The sequence below is a fragment of the Apium graveolens genome, chromosome 3, assembly GCF_009905375.1.
Source record: "Apium graveolens cultivar Ventura chromosome 3, ASM990537v1, whole genome shotgun sequence".
Classification (NCBI taxonomy): Eukaryota; Viridiplantae; Streptophyta; class Magnoliopsida; order Apiales; family Apiaceae; genus Apium; species Apium graveolens.
This window is the reverse complement of record NC_133649.1, coordinates 155,961,662-155,981,063: the sequence shown is the minus strand read 5'-3', so window position 1 is coordinate 155,981,063 and position 19,402 is coordinate 155,961,662.

Genomic DNA, 19,402 nt, shown 5'->3' with positions numbered 1-19,402 from the left:
TCAAGATAGTACCTTCTGAGATAGATAGCCCGTTCATGGCGATTACACGAGTTAAACCTTTACCAACCACTATTACGGTTGGGTATTGCACAGTCATCAGAAGGAATGTCAATCTTCCAAACCATAATACAACCTTCACAGCTTTAAACATCATCACTGTATTCCTTTGGCACAAGCGTCTATAATTATCCTCTTACCTTTAAGGTGTCGCCCACCTCTTTGGCCTTTCCTGATAGTAAAATTTCCTTACAGTCAATGTCATTTTAACCACCTCCAAATAAATTTTCTACCTCATTTCAATCACTGCTTATGTGAAGATGTTTTCCTTAAAATCTGATGAGTAAAAAAAAATATCACCATTTTTCCATAAGTTATTGCCTCAGTCTTTAGAGGTTAATCACTGTCACGACTGACTCTCAATCATACTTAGAACATCTTTTATCTTAGGTCCTAATTTCCCTGAACAATTTCGACCTTTACTGGTTCGATCCATACTTTCTTTTGGTTTAACACGTGCCCCACTTGGCATCATTATAATTACGTCATATTTCCTTTATCAACATTTCTATTCTTGAGAATTTTGAATATTACCTTTCTCCTTGTAAAACCTCTAAGGTTATCCTTGAATCGTTCCTCCTGTATTCCCTAGATACAGGGCATATCAAAATACCATTTATTAATACCTGAATCATTGTCTATATACTTCTGAAAAATTTCTCCACTGATTCTTAAAGGTTGTTATTACCTTAATCCTTTCCAATTCATACTTTCAAACTCATACTATCCCTATTAAGGGTGAAATGCCAACCTTTATGCATTCCCCTAGGATTCATTTTAAGTTACCGATGTTCTATCCTTAATTCCACCTTTAGAAAAAGTACATGCATCCTTCCATGGATAAATCAAGTCATATATCCCTGATGAGGGTGTCTTATTCAATCATTCCCACCTTGATAGTATATGCCTAATTTTACAATAACATCTGTATTCAAAATGAGGTCAATCAATATGGCCTCCAAAAGATAACAACGGTTATCCGCTTTTCTTTCCTAATTTGGTAATGACAACAGGGATGTCCTGGAAGATATTGGTCATGTTCAACGTGAACTTCTTCTTAATAATTCCTTATTTACTCTTGTTGTTTATCTCAACAGTCATCTCAATGTTGGGATATCTCTCATACCTGGCGTCTCCCTTTCTGGGTATCATGCCACCGGTTTTACACTTCACATTCTTGAAGGTCACTTCCTTCATCCAATTTTCCTAATTTCTTACTTCCTTGTCTCCTCAGTCTATCCGCGTCTCATTATTTATCCTTCGAACTATCTCAAGGTTTCCTCGAATCCTCCCAACTTACAGGGGATAAAATATATGTATCTCTTATTCCTTCAATCATCAACTTTAACTCATGGTGAATCACCCTCATCCTGACGATTACATACTTTTCTATTTCTATTGCTACGAGTCTTTAGGGTTTCCTCATACCCAACTCCCTTATCATTCCTCAAACTCTATTGCCTTTATATTCCTTTCCACTTCAGTTTCTTTTTATTTTCCTTTCTCTTATCATTATTTCATGAACCCACTAATCATTGACTTCAAACATCACATCGTTCTGGGATTCTTGTCATCAGAATGAATCTTGACAACTTTTACAACTTAGCTTCATATTTCATCATACTCGTCCGCCTTTGTTCTGGCTCTAAAGCTTTTACACTATCTCCATAACCTTGGGAATTACTTTCCCGAAAACAATTGACTAACTTTTAATCAGTTTATTCTAACCTCTGGCTCCGTGCCTTTCTTGGTCTTTCACCAGCGGGCGGCCTCTCTCTTAGGAGGGTAAGTGACAAAAACAGTCTTTTGTGATTCGTCCATCATTTAGAATCTCAAATGATTCCTATATTTTCTTTAGCCAGGCTCTCGCCTCTACTGGGTTCGCTTGTTCCTTGGAACTCTGAGAGCTTAGCGACTTAAAGGTCCTGAAAGAATTTCCCACCGCACTGTCTCCTCAGGGTGGTGGTTGGGGATAATAGTCTAAGTTCTTTTTAGACAGGTCCATGAATTGCCGTATAGGAGTACCGTCTTGGGTCTCCTTTCCTTACTCGACTTTCTGTTTCCTTAGTATGAAATGTTTCATCCTTCTCCCATACTTGGGGTTATCTTATACGTTAAAATCCTTGTTTTCCACTTCATTATGTTATGGGCTCCTTCTTTCTTAATGGCAACCTCCCTGACTATCACATTCGGGGTTTGCCCTAAATCTTATTCCTCGAGCTATGGATTTCATCTAAGATCCAGTCCTTAAGCTCTTAAACGTTTGGAACCCAAATTCTGTAAGAATACCTTGTTATTCCCTTATCATCTTTCTTGGTATTAATCTCTTCTCCAGTCATTGACTTTCTGCCTTCATTCATCACTTTTTATGGCACAATATGATCTATTTCGATAATTCGGGCTGTATTGCAATCTCAAACAGCAGTTTCGGTACCGGCTCCGGTTACCTTCACTTCTATTTCCGTTTTCTCAAAATCTCTTATCAACTCTCCCAAAGACATTTTCATCTTGAGTCTCTCCTTTATACTAAGGGCATTAGCCACCATTTTGGCTTTCGCTGGATGATAAAGAATCTCATAATCATAATCCTTGATTAGCTCTAACCACCTCCTCTGGCGCATGTTGAGCTCTTTCTGCGTGAAAATGCACTAGAGCACTTATGGCTTGTGTAAATCTCGCACTTCTCTCTATACAAGTAGTGCCTCCAATCTTTAGGGCAAAACTATTGCCACGAGCCCAAGCTCATGGGTGGGGATATCGAATTTTATATTCCCTTAATCGTCTTAATGCGTATGCGATTACCTTGTTGTGTTGTATAAGAAACACCCTAATTACTTATGCGAAGCGTCACTACAAATCACAAAATCTCCTTTTCCATCTTGCAACGCCAACATAGGGGCCGTCACCAACCTTTGCTTCAGTTCTTAAGAGATGTTCTCGCATTTCTCTATCCATTCGAACTTCTCAGTCTTACGAGTAAGCCGCGTTAAAGGGGCTACTATCCTTACAAACTTGAACGAACCTTCGGTAGTGACCGACCAATCCTACCTCTGGTAGTCGCCCTAACCATGGTCATCAATTCCTCAGTGGTCCTTTATTCATTCTTGTCAGGATCCTTCACGGCATCCTTCTCAGCAATAATCCCTTCTAGGACAACATCCTTAACCGCTACATCCTCAATATGAACATCATCCGGTCCCGTGTTAGGACGCTCTATCGGATCCACAATCTGATCTCCAATACCTAATAAAATATCATTGCGTTGTTGCTCCTCAACCTCAGGGTTCGGAGTCCCGCTACCATATACGATAACGAACTACGCCTCTATCACGATATTTATAAGGGTTCCCCTAAGGGTTTTAACTGTCAGTACTACGTTAGGTAGCCCGACTATGAACTTGGCAAGAGTTCTTATTATCTTAGTGAACTTATTATTTTAACGTCATATCATCTCTGAGGTTTATAACGCTTGGCTCTGATACCACTTCTGTAACACCCCCAAATCCGGGGTCGGGGATTCGGGTTGTCACGAGTTCCATTTCCCTTATCAATACTTAATCTTAACAGTCAACCAACTACTGAGTACTGTGACCCCACAATATACACACACACACACCACAAGTTATAGTCTCAGAGATGAATACCACAAGTCATTTTATTCCACAATTATAAGTCATTACACCTCAAAAGGGTTTCTGAATAAATTTACATATTCTTTTCCTTTATTACAATTCATAATATACATAAGTCTGGTACATCAATAGTTGAAAACCTAGCCTATTGATAGTTCCTACCTCAGCTACGGCGGCATCAACGCCTACAGGAAACTGCGGAACGTTTCCTATCCGCTCGCGAATTGGGAGCTTGATCCTGTTTATTTTGTCTATCTGTTGTTGTGTGATGAAAGAAGAAAGCAAGGGTGAGCAAGAAGCCCACCAATATAATATGCATAATAATTAACAATATATGAGCATTCTCATAGTACTCAAGAAAGTCTTGGTTAAGAAGAAATGAACCAAGTTGATATCTTAACGCGACCAAGTCGCAAAATATTCAGTATATATGTATATATATATATACTTTTCAAAATCTTGGAAGTCCTCTTCCATGCATAATATACACAGAGTTCCAGTTTATAACTGTATGAAAATATCGTTGTAAGGTGATCTCATATATCTAACCTTGTCTCAACGTTTTTGTGAAAATCTTTGTCATGCATAAGATAATCATTAACCAGAATATAAGTTGAAAAGATGAAGTTACAAGATACTCCAATATACTTATATCTTTTCCGAATACTACTTGAACTACCACCGTTCAAGTTATAATTAGTTTCAAAAGTTCATCACACTGATGAGACTACAAGATAAGACTTGAATAGATTCAATCTTTGAAATATCATTATAAATAATAAAGTTACGAGATACTTCATTAAGTCCTGATATATATACACACCTATATATATATACATTTCATACACTCCTTGAAAACCTCTGTTATGAAAATTATAAACAGAGTTGTAATATCCAATGAATTTGGAAAGGAGAAAACCTTAGCATAAACCTGATATCTTGTTGATCAGGCAAAGATACCAATAAGTAACCTTTTCTACTAGTAGATGGACAAATTCCCCACTAGTCATCACCCTGGCCGTAATAGGACCTTATGATGGACTGCCACTCAGCCACTTACGCATTTGATGGACTCCCACTGAGCCACTTACACTTTCATGGACGCCCACTGAGCCCATGTTGCATATGCCGACTCAAATAGATGAACTTACTTCCAGAACGATGGGCAAGTAATCAAGATGTTTCTCAAAACAGCAACCTCGTTACGAATGTAAAATACACCACTGAGCCGGATCCCTCAGGTTTTGAGCGAGTATTTAAATCCCCTTCGAAAGGAAGATCTTAAATATATAAATGAGTTTTGGGATCCGCTCTAACTTTTAAAAATCATTTTGAAGACTCGAAAATATTTTTAAGAATGTTTGGAGTAATGCTGATTTAATGAAATAAATCAGTCCCGATATATTAGAAAATATCTGAATATTATTATTTAAATAATATTCCATAAGGATAATCTCTATATAAATAATTTGAAGTAGAAGTTTTACAACTCATACTTGAAATGAATATTAAATAACCAAAGATATACTTATACGAAAGTACTATCTTTATTTGAATAATCGAAAATAAGTTTGATTATCGAAACATTATTCTTTAATAAAATAAAGAATATTATTTAATAAATAAGCGGAGTCATAAGTCCTCAATGAATATTCAAAATAATATTCATTAAATAAAATAAACGGAGTCATAAGTCCTCGAATGAATATTCAACTAATATTCATTAAATAAAATAAACTGAGTCATAAGTCCTCGAATGAATATTCAAACTAATATTCATTAAATAAAATAAACCGAGTCATAAGTCCTCGAATGAATATTCAAACTAATATTCATTAAATAAATAAGCGGAGTCATAAGTCCTCGAATGAATATTCAGAATAATATTCATTAAATAAATAAAGCTATCGAATAAACCTTATTCGATTAATAGTTTTGAAACTATATCAATATATATATATATAAATATATATATATATAATATACTCGGGAACATCGACTCCCGGTTTTAGAAAATGTTCACCTTTGGGTCCCCTATCCTAAGGGTATACGCAACTACTGCTTATCTCTAGCATAGGTATTATGCAACTTATAAGCATTGAAATCAACAGATAGATAACCAGATTATGAAACAGACATGCTTATATATACTATCTCAGCATGCTTCAATATATCGCAAAATTTGCTAATTAACAAACATGCATCTATTACAAGATAATGCATATACATATATACATCACCACAACAGTATAACGGGTAGAAAACTTGACTGAGTGCTACCGGATAGACTTAAGCTTAGAGTGGGTCCGATAACCTATGAATAATAACATAAGTTAGAATTAAACCCCGGTCGCTTAAGAAACTAGACTTTAACCAATTGAACCCTAACGTTCGCTTATGGTCACTCCTATGCTTAACGAATCACCTAAGTCGTTCGACTACCCTCGGCTCTACCATTTTTAATAAATTAACCATTAAGAATTTTAAAGCGATTCTTTCGCGAGTACCTTACCAACTGCCTAATCCACTTAACATAATTGTTTCATACCCCAATTAGTCATTTAAAGTCCTTAACCAAGGTTTTAAAGTAAGGAGAGGGGTAATGGTTCGGTCGCGAAACGCCGTTTACTTAAAACGGTCGTTTCTCCTAAACCATACATCGGATTCAAATGAACCACATATCAAAACGAAGCTCGTAACATGAACTATCTAATCATGGAAATGGTCAAAACCTAACAGTGAGTTCACGGGTCCTAATGTTAAGAACAAAAACAGTCTAGGGTAATCGGACATTACGACGGCTATGTTTACGCGATTACCAATTTCGTACAACTCCAATTCAATTCACAAACAACCCACAATCATCACCATTCCACCATCATTCAACCACAATACAATATCATTCAACCATAACTCAATATCTCAACTTATTCATCTAAACCAAGTCAAAAATGTGGCCAAGAACTTTAAATCCAACAAGTATCACTCCTAACTCCAAAATCAACAAAACCACTTACTAAACAAAGCTCTAAACATGATTACACACCCATTACACTAACCCATCATCTAAACATTAGGAAATCCAAACAACAAAACTTAAGACTAAGATCATGAAGAGTTATACCTTCCTTGAAGCTTTTAATCCATGAAAGATCCTTGGAATGCCCATGGAAGCCTTAATCTAACCTCCTACAAGCTTGATCTTTCAAAAAAATCATGAACACAAAAATTAATTTAAAGAAAGTACGATTCACCATCTTCTTGAATGATTTATAGGAAATGCTAGGAAAGGATTTTGAAGCTAAGATTCCTAGGAAGTATGTTACTTAACTAGGAGAAGCTAGGATAATTACCTTATAAATTAGCAAGTGGAGGAGCTTGGACTTCCCTTTTTCTAAGAAAGAAGCCGAGAGCTTCATGAAGAAAAGAGAGGAAATGAATTTTTTTTGCTTGCTTGGTGTATTTGTGTGGTGTTTTGTTAGCTTGGTTAGTTTAGAATTTACCATGGTAAATAATGCTTGGCTACAATTCAACCAACAAAACAATCTCACTTGTCATGCTTATGTCACCTTTCTTATGTCATCCATTTGCCACATGTCTTTGTCTTATGGTTTGATGATGTCACAATCCTTGGCTTCTTGTACAAGCTTGTCTCTTGGTCGCTTCACTTTCGTTCGCGTTTATCGTTCGAGGGATCATATCCGGGATCTTATTACTTGGGCTTCCCCTAAACCTTTCTCAATATTTTATATTCCATTTATGATCCTCTCTTAAAATCCTTGAATTTAAATCCTTTTTATCATGTTACCTTATACTCAATTCTTTCTCTATCTGGTAGATTTCTGGGAAAAATCAAAGTGTTCGAATTTGGATTCTGACGATCTTTACATACACTTATATATCATATAGAGTACTAATAAGATCTCAGAATAACAATAAAAGAACCCCTACATAGTGTGGTATGAAAAGTTTTCTTATTCAACATAATCAGCAAAATCACTATTCATAAGGGTTTCAAAAATTCCAAAAATTGGGGTTATTACATATACCATCTTTTCTTTAATTCACTTGTAATCCAAGAAAGTAATTCAACTCTCCCATCATGCTCATTTCATACTTACTATGCATTTAATTAAAAAATCTCTTGCAAAGATCATCATTAGTAGAATTAAATATAATGTCATCAACATATACTTACACTAATATCATATCAGTTTTGTGCATTTTATAAAACATAATTTTATCTATAACACCTATAGTAAAACCATTTTCAAGTAAGAATTATGAGAGAGTGTCATACCATATTCTTGGTGCTTGCCTGAGACCATAAAGAGATTTGAACAGAAAGTTTACAAAGTCCACCAAATTTGGACCTTCAAAACCTGGAGGTTGTTCCATATACACTTCTTCTTCAAGCTCCTTATTCAGAAATGCACTCTTCACATCCATCTGATAAACCCTGAAGTCTTAATGTGCAGTGAATGCTAGAATCATCCTGATTGCCTCAAGTCTATCTACTGAAGCATAGGTTTCATCATAATCTATTCCCTCTTCTTGAAAGTAACCTTTATCCATCACTATGGCCTTGTTTCTCGTTATAATTTCATTTTTATCCAATTTGTTTATGAATACCCACTTAGTGCAAATCACCATTTTACCTTTAGATCGGGGTACCAGCTTATAAACTTTCTGCCTCTCAAACTGATTAAACTCTTGTTGCATAGCAATAACCCAATCTGGATCGTCAAGTGCCTCATCAACTTTCTTAGGTTCCATTTCTAAAAGAAATCCTGAGAAGTGAAATTATTTTGTGTGGCACGTGTAGTTCTCACTCATGTGTCAGGATTACCAATGACCAATTCAAAAGGATGGTCTCTGTTCTATACCTTTTTTCTTGGAAGATAAGATCTTAATGTTTCCCCTTATTCATCAATATGTTGAGTGTAAAATGTAGATCATCTTCCTGCTCCCCCTGAGTTACTGCCATTATGGCTTAATGATTCTGATCTGTGTGGGGGTAGTTCTAGTTGGGCTTCAAGTCTGATCTGTATTACCACCACTTGATTCAGGATCATTATTTCCATTTATAGTAGGTATAATGCGAGCAACCTCATGTTCGTCTTCATATAAAGGATCATCTGAAAGATTCTCAAATTCCAGAGATTTAGAATCCTTATCTTTTTGCAGGCTTGCAAAATTTGTGTCGTCAAACGTTATATTAAAGCTTTTAATCACCTTCGGAACAGCAATCACATAAACCCCGTATGCTTTAGATTCTAGAGAGTAGCCGAGAAATATGCCTTATTCTGTTTTAGCATCAAACTTTCCCAGATGCTCATTCCTTCTTTAAGCACAAAGCGTTTAGCTCCAAACACTTAAAAGTATATTAGTGTTGGTCTTTTGTCAGTCATGATCTCATAAGGAGTCTTGTCATGATATTTTTTAATCAGGGTACGATTTTGAGTGTAACATGATGTGTTGGCTGCTTCAGCCCAGAAGTAGGTAGGAAGTCTTGATTCACTTAGCATAACCCTTGCAGCTTCAGCCAAAGTGCGATTCTTCCTTTCTACTACTCTATTTTGCTGTGGAAATCTTGGTGCTGAATAATGTCTCGAAATACATTTCTTTGTACATAATTCATTAATAAATCCATTCTTGAATTCTATTCCATTATCTGATCTGATCTTCCTGACAGGTAGTTTCGCTTCCATCTCAATCTTCCTTATGTGATCAATAATCATCTGTGGTGATTCATCCTTTGGCTGTAAGAACAACACCCATGAGTACTTTGAGTAGTCATCTACTATTAGTAAAGTATATTTCTTCCTTGACAGTGACAGTACATTTACTGGACCAAATAAATCTGTTGAGAGTTGGCTAAGTCAAGAATCAGGATCTGTCTAACAATCAGGATATGATCAACTATTGTGATATGATTATCCGTTAGAAGCTTCGTTATCATCCGTTGACAATCTTTAGTCATCCGTTGATATATACAAATGATTATCCAGTGAAGCTACAGCATAGATCTGTTGATCAGGTTATCCTTTGAGAATGACTTGGATGATAAGTCAGGACTGCGAGATAAATCAGAAGGTGTTGATTTATAGGATCGTAGTTGATTTAGATATGTATGGAAAGTTTTAGAATTATACAGAACATATCTTGTAATTGATAGAGCACTGATTGTAGCTGTGTAGTATATAAACAAAGAATAGGTTATCACAATGTGTGAAGAGCTATACTCGAGTATTCGCATAACCTAGAAACTCTTAAGAATATTGTTCTTGAGAGAGTTTTGTAACAGTTTATTAAAGATCAATATAAACTGTTATTTGATTTATCTGTTCTTATTTTACTTTCATAATACATCAATTTGTTTAGTAGTTGTATCTAACCCCCCTTATACAATTACTTTACTGGGAAACAAGTGGTATCAGAGCGGTCAAATTAACTATTAATTTGCAAAGGTCAAGATGTCTGGAAGTAAGTATGAAGGCTTGAAAATTCATATCCTGAAGAAAGCTGATTACTCTACATGGAGAGTAAAGATGTTGATGTTCCTTGAAGCTATTCATGATTCATATGTTGATATCATCAAAACAGGACCTCCATACCCTATGAAAACTGTAGCTCTTAATGTTGAGACTCATAAGGGAAAGGAAAAGATGAGCGAGAGGTCTAAGAGAAGGAACATTGTGGAAGAGTCAGATACTGATGATGTATCAGATCCTGACACAGATACTGACGAGGATTTCGAGATTGATCTGGATGATCCTCAAGTGGTTTAAATGGATGCAATACTTGTGAAAGGCTTCAGAAGGATGAGGTTTACAAAACCACATAGAAAAGGTTATTTCAGCAGAAGGTTCTTTGGTGATGGCAAAGGCAGGTTTAGAAAGAGTGATGGTCAGTACACCAAGGGAAGGAAGTTTGAAAAGACCAAGGTGACATGTTATAACTGTAATGAAAGGGGACATCTGGCTACTGAGTGCCCTAAAACAATTAGAAAGGCTTTGGTCACAACAAACTCCAACAGAGACTGGATGGATTCATCAGGAACTGACAACGATGATGAATGTTATGCACTAATGGCAACTCATGGAGAGGATGCCTCAGGAACTGATAAGGTACCTTCAGTTATATCCTGTTGATACTGATAATTTATCTGAACTGAAAACTTTCTTATACTCTTTACATGTTATTTTTAAAAGTAAGACTATTGAATGTGATAGTCTGATTGTTGATAATAAGAGGCTTAGAGAAAGAAATGATTTCTTAGAAGCTGAGTTAGTTTGCATGCATGAGAATGAAAAAGCATGTAAGAAGGCACAACGTAATGAAACTCAGATAAACAACAAGTATGCTAGACTAGAGAAAGTTCTAGAAAAAGAAAGAGATGTGTTTAAAACATGTATGACTTCAGGAAAGAAAGTTCATAATTTCATCAGTGATAAAAACTGGAAAGATGTCTAGGTTATAATAAATTTACTGATAGGAACATCAATAAATCCATCAATAACACTACTCCAGTTAAGTTTATTGGAACTGATGAAAGAGGAGTGGAGTATGTCTATGAATTTGGTTCTACTTCTAAGAATACTGCTGAAGAGAAAGCTGAACCTAGAGTCCCTGCTAAAAATAAAGAAGATCCTAAAATGCAAGAAAAGAATAGCAAAAATATAGGACTTCTCTCTAAGAGTCAGTTAAACAAGAAAATTTGTGAGGTAACTGCTAAGACTCCCAAACCTAGGTCTAATAGAGGTAGAAATGGATAACAAGGAATAAACAAGACAAACAACTATAAGCACATTCCTAATGCTCATAGGAAAGTTTGTTTTAATTGTGGTAATACTAATTATATTGCTATTGATTGCAGGAAGCCTAAAAAGAAAGTGTCTAAGATTCCTGAGTCTGATATTAGTGGTAGATCAGTATTATACAAACCACAAAATTCTTGTTCTCATTGTGGTAGTAGTTGGCATTCTATTTACACATGTAAAGATTATCATAGTTTTTATCACAACAATTATGATCCTTTACCAAAATTCACTAAAATTATTGTTTTAAATAGAACTGCTAAACTGAATGTGCATACATCTTATAAAGTCAAAAATGTCAAGATAAATCCTGATGGAGTAATTCTTGTTTGATCAAATCCTGACAAGAAGTATGCTAATATAAAATTACATAAGATGTCTAAAAGGACCCAACAAGTATGGGTTCTTAAAAATTCTGACTGATTTCCATATTTCTGATTACAGGGAAACAAGAAGAATGTGCTTGTCTTGGATAGTGGATGTTAAGCATATATGACTGGAACTAAATCCCTGTTGTCAGAATATGAGGAGAAGGCTGGACCAATGGTTTCCTATGGAGATGACAATGTAGGAAAAATACTGGGATATGGAAATATAATCATGGAAATGTCATCATCTCAAATGTAGCTCTGGTAGATGGACTGAAGCATAACTTGTTGAACATTAGTCAAATTACTGACAGATGTTTCTATGTCGTGTTCTATGATACACACCGTGAAGTAGTTCATAAGATCACAAAGAAAACTATTCTTAAAGCTTACAGACATTGAAACATTTACGAAGCCAAACTTTATGCAAATACTGATGGTCCTGAAACTTGTCTGGTACCCAAGGCATCATTAGATGAAAGTTGGAATTGGCACAAGAAGCTTTCTCATCTCAACTTCAAAAATCTCAATGAACTGGTGAAGAAAGATTTAGTAAGAGGACTACCTAACATGTACTACTCCCCTGATGGTTTGTGTGATGCATGTCAACAAGCCAAGCAAAGAAGAACCTCTTTCAAAAGTAAGTCAGAATCATCCATCAAAAGGCCATATCAAATGTTGCATTTGGATCTCTTTGTCCCTGTGAATGTCATGTCAATTAACAAGAAAAGGTATACTCTAGTTGTTTTTGATGAATATACTAGATTTACTTGGGTGTTTTTCTTGCACAATAAGGATGAAACAGCTGAAATTCTCTTGGATCATCTGAGACTGATTGAAAATAGCACAAAATACAAAGTACAAATTCGGAGGTGTGACAATGAGACTGAGTTCAAAAACAGCAAGATGGATGAGATATGCAGATACAAGGGAATCTCTCAACAATTCTCAGCACCTGGAACACCTCAATAAAATGGTGTTGTGAAAAGAAAAATAGGACGCTTATTAAAGCTAGTAGGACTATGTTAGTGGAAGCTAATCTACCAACATACTTTTGGGCTGAAGTTGTCAACACTGCCTGTTATATTCAAAATCTGACTCTGATCAACAGATATAGATTAACTCCGTATCAAATGATGAAGGAAAAGAAGCCAAGCTTAAAGCATCTACATATCTTTGGATGCAAGTGTTTTGTTCTAAGAACACATCATGAAATACTTGGAAAATTTGATAGAAAAGCTGATGAAGGCATTTTTGTTGGATATCCTTCATCAAAAGCCTACAAAGTTTTCAATATGAGAATGAGAACAATTGTTGAATCAATTCATGTTTCCTTTGATGACAAGAATATCACTGGAATTGAAGAAGAATCACATGAAGAACTTGTTTTTGCGAATAAAAGACACAAGTCAGGAGATAATTCAAATTCTAATGATGTGTCCAATTTCGTTGACAAGTCAAATCCTTACACTGAGTCCGATCCTGATGACGATTATGATCCTGATTTAGAGTTAGTTCATGAAGATCCACATATTGAGGAGGATCAACATCGACAGATAGAAAGTGATGACTCTAGTGATTCAAATTCTGATGAAGACGATAAACCATAAATTAAAGGATCCACAGGAAATTCTTCAAATATAACAGATGATAGCTCATCAGGAGGTAATCATTCAACCGAAAATCAAAATCAGTCTGGTGAAGAGTCTTCACCCAGAAGCTCTTCTCAATCAAGAACAGACATCACTGATACATGGGGAGCTTCACATGGAAATGATAGCACAAGTGTAGGGGAGCATCAGGAAATGAAACTGAACTACCAAAGGCTGCAAAATGGACAAAAGATCATACACCTGATCTTATCATTGGATATTCTAAGGCTAGAGTCCAAACCAGAAGTGCAACTAGACATGAATGTCTCTATCACAACTTTCTTTCTAAAGAGGAACAAAATAAAGTAGAAGACGCACTCAAGGATGCTGATTGGATTCAAGCAATGTAGGAAGAGTTGAATGAGTTTGAAAGGAATGAAGTTTAGAAACTTGTTCCAACGCCAAGAACAAATCAGTGGTTGGCAAAAAATGGTTTTTTAGGAACAAGATAGATTCAGATGGCACAATAATCAGGAACAAAGCTAGACTTGTTACAAAGGGCTATTCGCAGCAAGAAGGTATTGATTATGATGAGACATTTGCTCATGTGGCAAGACTGGAAGCTATTCGGATTTTCTTAGCATATGCTGCACACAAGAAATTCAAGGTTTTTCAGATGGATGTTGTTAGGTCGAAAATACGCGCTAAAATTCACGCAAGTATACGCGTTCACAAGTAGTATAAGATATAAATTCGATTCGTTCCCACAGAGACTGGTTTAGGTTAAGTTCAATTTATACACCTATGCAACAATGTATAGTTATCGCTCAATGCTAAGACAAATAACAATTTTGGGTTTTGATTAAACTAAGAGATTATACTAAATAGCATTAACTAAGAGAATTGAGGTTGAATTACTTATATGAGACAAACATGGGATTCTAATTTCATTAAATACTTCATTCAATAGCCTTTTTGTTCTTAACCTTAGCATGTAATGGTGATGACACTAATTAGATAACACAGAACTAGTAAACGCCAACTTTCGTTGTACGATTACCCTACTACCAAGCATCCACAAAAGAGAAAGAAGTTGAATAGACACCAATTATGCGTAGTCCTTATATGTCTATAAGAATTGAAAACATAACAGTTTAATGCGCAAGTTATCTATCGTGATTACATAGGGCAAGTAAGATGGTTAAAATTACCTACGAATCATGCATAACAATAACACATGGACCTATGATAGCATGGCAAGTTCTAAACCTCTATATTCACTGTCGCTTCAATAGCGATTAACACGCTATCTTATATGTTAGCTACGCACATAAGACAAATAAGCACAACCAACACTAGGATATCAATCAATCATCACACACCAAGATATTGAAACAAATTAACTATTGAAATATATACGTAAATCCGTTAGAACCCCATGATAATGATTAGTTCATAATCAAACTCATCATCATCATGGGTTCCAATGAAAGCATGATAATAAACAATATAAGAGTACTATGGTTCAAAGATAAATTTAAAACGAGCCTCCAAGTATCAACTATATTAAAGAAAATAAAAAGTCTTCTTCTCCGTAGCCTTCTCGTGCTCTCTAAGTCTTCTTATTGCTCTCCTCTTGCTCCTTGGTGTTAAAAACGTGATTTTATTGATATATATAGGCTTCTGGTCGTTCTGGGCTTCCAGACTCTCAAAATCAGACTGGAATCAGGATTCTGTGAAAACGAGTGTGCGGCCGTGCGTGGTTTCTGATATTCCAGCGCGGCCGCCCCGCTTCTCAACGCGGGCGCGTCGTGCTTCTATTTTTTTAGCGCGGCCGCCCCGCTTCCCAGCGCGGGCGCTGCCGTGCTTCTGTAGTTGGAATTCTGAATTTTCTTCTTTTTGCTGGAACTTTTGCTCCACTCGTCAGAATTTGATGAATAAGCAGTCCACGCGATGCTAACGAGATTCTCTACAACTTGAGAATGGCCTAGGATTCCAATTCTGATCTATTTTCGGCATATATTCAATAAAAGCTCCAATCTTCCTCCAACTAGTGCCTGAGATGTAAAAATACAAAAACACATCAAAATACCAATAACTTGAGTCCAAAATACCAATTTAAGCTTGTAATGAAATATTCCAAGTAGATACAAAATCCATTGATCAGATGTCAAGAGTGCCTTTTCTGAATGGAGAGTTAGAAGAAGAAGTATATGTTGAGCAACCACCTGGCTTTATTGATACAAAATTCTTGATCATGTGTACAGACTTGACAAAGCTTTACATGGACTCAAACAAGCATCAAGGGCCTGGTATGAAACACTTGCTAAATTTTTGATTGAAAGTGGTTTCAAAAGAGGTACTATTGACAAAACCTTGTTTTAAATAAATAAAGGTAGTGATCTGCTTTTGGTGCAAATTTATATTGATGATATTATTTTTGGGTCCATGTTAGGGCGAAAACACGCGCTAATATTCACTCAAGTATACGCGTTCACAAGTAGTATAAGATATAAATCAGATTCGTTCCCACAGACACTCGTTTAGGTTAAGTTCAATTTATGCACCTATATAACAATGTATGGTTATCGCTCAATGCTAAGACAAATAACAAATTGGGTTTTGATTAAACTAAGAGATTATACTAAATAATAATTAACTAAGAGAATTGAGGTTGAATTACTATATATGACAAACATGGGATTCTAACTTCATTACTACTTCATTCAATAGCCTTTTCATTCTTAATCTTAGCATGTGATGGTGATGACACTAATCAGATAACATGAAACTGATAAACGCTAACTTTCGTTACACGAGTACCATTCTACCAGACATCCACAAAAGAGATAGAAGCTGAATAGGCACCAATTATATTGAGACCCTATATGTCTATAGAATTTGACATAACGGTTTAAGCACAAGTTATCTATCTTGATTACATAGGACAAGTAAAACGGTTAGAGTTACCTACGAATCATGCATACAATACATGAACCTATGCTAGCATGGCAAGTTCTAAACCTCTATATTCAATGTCGCTTCAATAGAGATTAACACGCTATCTTATATGTTAGCTATGCACATAAAACGAATAAGCACAACCAATACCATGATATCAATCAATCACCACAGACCAAGATATCAAAACAAATTAATTATTGAAATCCATAAGTAAATCCGCTGGAACCCCATGATAACGATTAGCCCATAATTGAACTCATCGTCACCATGGGTTCCAATAAAAGAATGGTATAAAACAAGGTCTTAATAAACTGAATAATGATTAAAGTATGAATAAACGAGATCTAGGTTCAACAAAAATGAAAACGAGCATCCAAAGTTACAACTAATTCAAAGAATCACAAGTTAAAAACAAGATCTTCTTTTTCGGAGTTGTTCTGTGCTTCTAGGTCTTCTCCTTGGTATCCCAATCTTCCCGGATGATGAAAACCCTTTTTTTTAAGTATGTATGCGCCCCTAGTGGACCTGGACCCTTAAAATCGTCAAATTCCACTCAAAAAAATGCTTTTTCAGCGAAATCAGTGACCAGCCGCGCCCGCTAAGCTCCTGGGGGCCGCTCAGCAGAGTTGAGCGGGCGCTCAGCTACTGACTGAGAAAATTTCTGATGAATCTTGTTTTGGCCATAACTTGAGTTTTACTCGTCAGAATTAGGCGATTCAACTTCCCACGCGAAGCTAATGAGATTCTCTACAACTTGACAATGGCCTTGGCTTCCAATTCTGATCACTTTTCATAATATTTCCTTTAAAAGCTCTTTTCTTCATATAGCTGATACCTGAAATGCAATAACATAAAAACACATCAAAATACCAATAACTTGAGTCCAAAACACTAATTTAAGCTTGTAATAAAGCATTCCAAGTGGATATAAAATCCACTTATCACACCCCCAAATTTGAATCGATGCTTGTCCTCAAGCATAAACAGACTCAAAACTACAAAACAAACCTAATGCATGAATTTAACTACATGAATGCAACTAAAAGATAATGCAATTCGATCCCCTCAGAATAACCATAACCAAATGAATAAGCCAATGCCTCTAAGAATGCAATGACTTTAAACAGAGCTCGAATAAATCCCACAAACCAACTCACAAACCAGAAACGTGCGTGTGTGGATGCTTAACAGATATCTCTCGATACTAGATCAATAACCATAACTTATATATCATCGAAAACAATCAAAAGTTTATAAACAGAATAGACAATAAACGCATTATGACTCACAACACCTCCTTTCTACTAGAGTTATACAAGGATTCACACTATTATTGAACACATAGCAAAGATGCTTATTTGATCGTGCAATGAATGAGGTCCCAAAAGACTTATGCAATAATACCCATATAGCGAGCGTTAGGTTAGCGGATCCCAGACTATAAAAGCCTTAGGTCACTAGGCACAAAGTCCCCTATAACTTAATAACTCGAGTATTAAAGAGCTAACTCTTGATCAATTATGCATAAACACATACTTTTTTCTTTCTTTTTTTTCTCTTTTTTCTTTTTTTTTCTTTTTTTTCAACAATTTCTGAATGAGTGCATTTCGCTCCATCTCATTTAACCCTAGACTACTCATAAAAATATGAGCCGGCTACTAGCCATTTGACGCCTAGCCTTACAACAACTAGCAATGAAATCCAAGTTTTTCTCCAGATAAAAAAATCAGTATTTTTACGTCATTACGAGAATATCACAAATTCTAAATATAACCAAGTGATTAAATCTCAACAACAAACAAGTATGATCATGATCTAGATCAAAAGCAACCCTATAAGACTTTGTGAAAATATTTGTTTCTAGCATGATAATCAATTCATTAATACTTGAGCATCCCTCTATTCGTCATCACCACACTGAAATCAACATCAACTTATCAAATATCATAGTTCATCTTAAGGGATCACGCTAAATATGCATGCAAATGCAACTATATGAAATCACATATAAATAAACAAATATGTCCTAAATGAATAATCATACAAAAATATGAATGAACTACAACTAAACATGCAACATGAATCTATATAAATTTATATGGACACATACACACTACTAATCCTTACATTATCACCCCCAAACTTAAAATTTTCAATGTCTTCATTGAAGGTAATAATAAGGATTTCAGGCATACCTAATTAGCGGGAGAGTCACCCTCGTCGGGTGGAGGATCAGGTGGCCAATCAACCTCGCCACCAGTGTCTCGGACAACAGTACCCAAAGCCTGTGTCAAATCTGCAGTAAAATGACGGTGAATGTCATGCATGGCCTCCATACACCTAGTCAATCTTCTATACTGTGCATCCCCAACACCAGTCCTATCAACTTGTCTATGGCGCATGAGAAGAACCCTCTGTAGGCACTGGAAGATCCGTCCAGCCACTCTCTACATCATCAAAAATATATCCCAAGCCCTTATCATGTGGTGCACCTAAGAATGCATAACTCAAGTGATCGGGTAGTGGGTTGAGCTCAAGTGTGGGAGCATCTTCAATAGACGGCTCGAGACGCTCCTGAGAAATTTTCAGCTCTGCTAACCCAAGAGAATCGAATGGCATATCCAACTTCTTCTCCCACGGAGGTGCATTCAAAACCTGCAGTTGCTCTACTCTTCCTTTATCTTCGAAAACTGAGTCGATTCGCTCTATTTTAAAGCACTCTTCTTTTTCTGTGGGTAACTTTATTGCCTTGAACACATTAAAAGTGACCTTCTGATCATAAACCTTCATCGAAAGCTCTCCTTTTTGCACTATCGATCATAGTTCGGGCTGTAGCCAAGAATGGTCTTCCCAAGATGATGGGAATCTTCTTATCTTCCTCGAAATCAAGAATTACAAAGTCAGCAGGGAAAGAAGAGTTTATCCACCTTGACCAAGACATCCTTCACTATACCTCATGGATAAGCGAT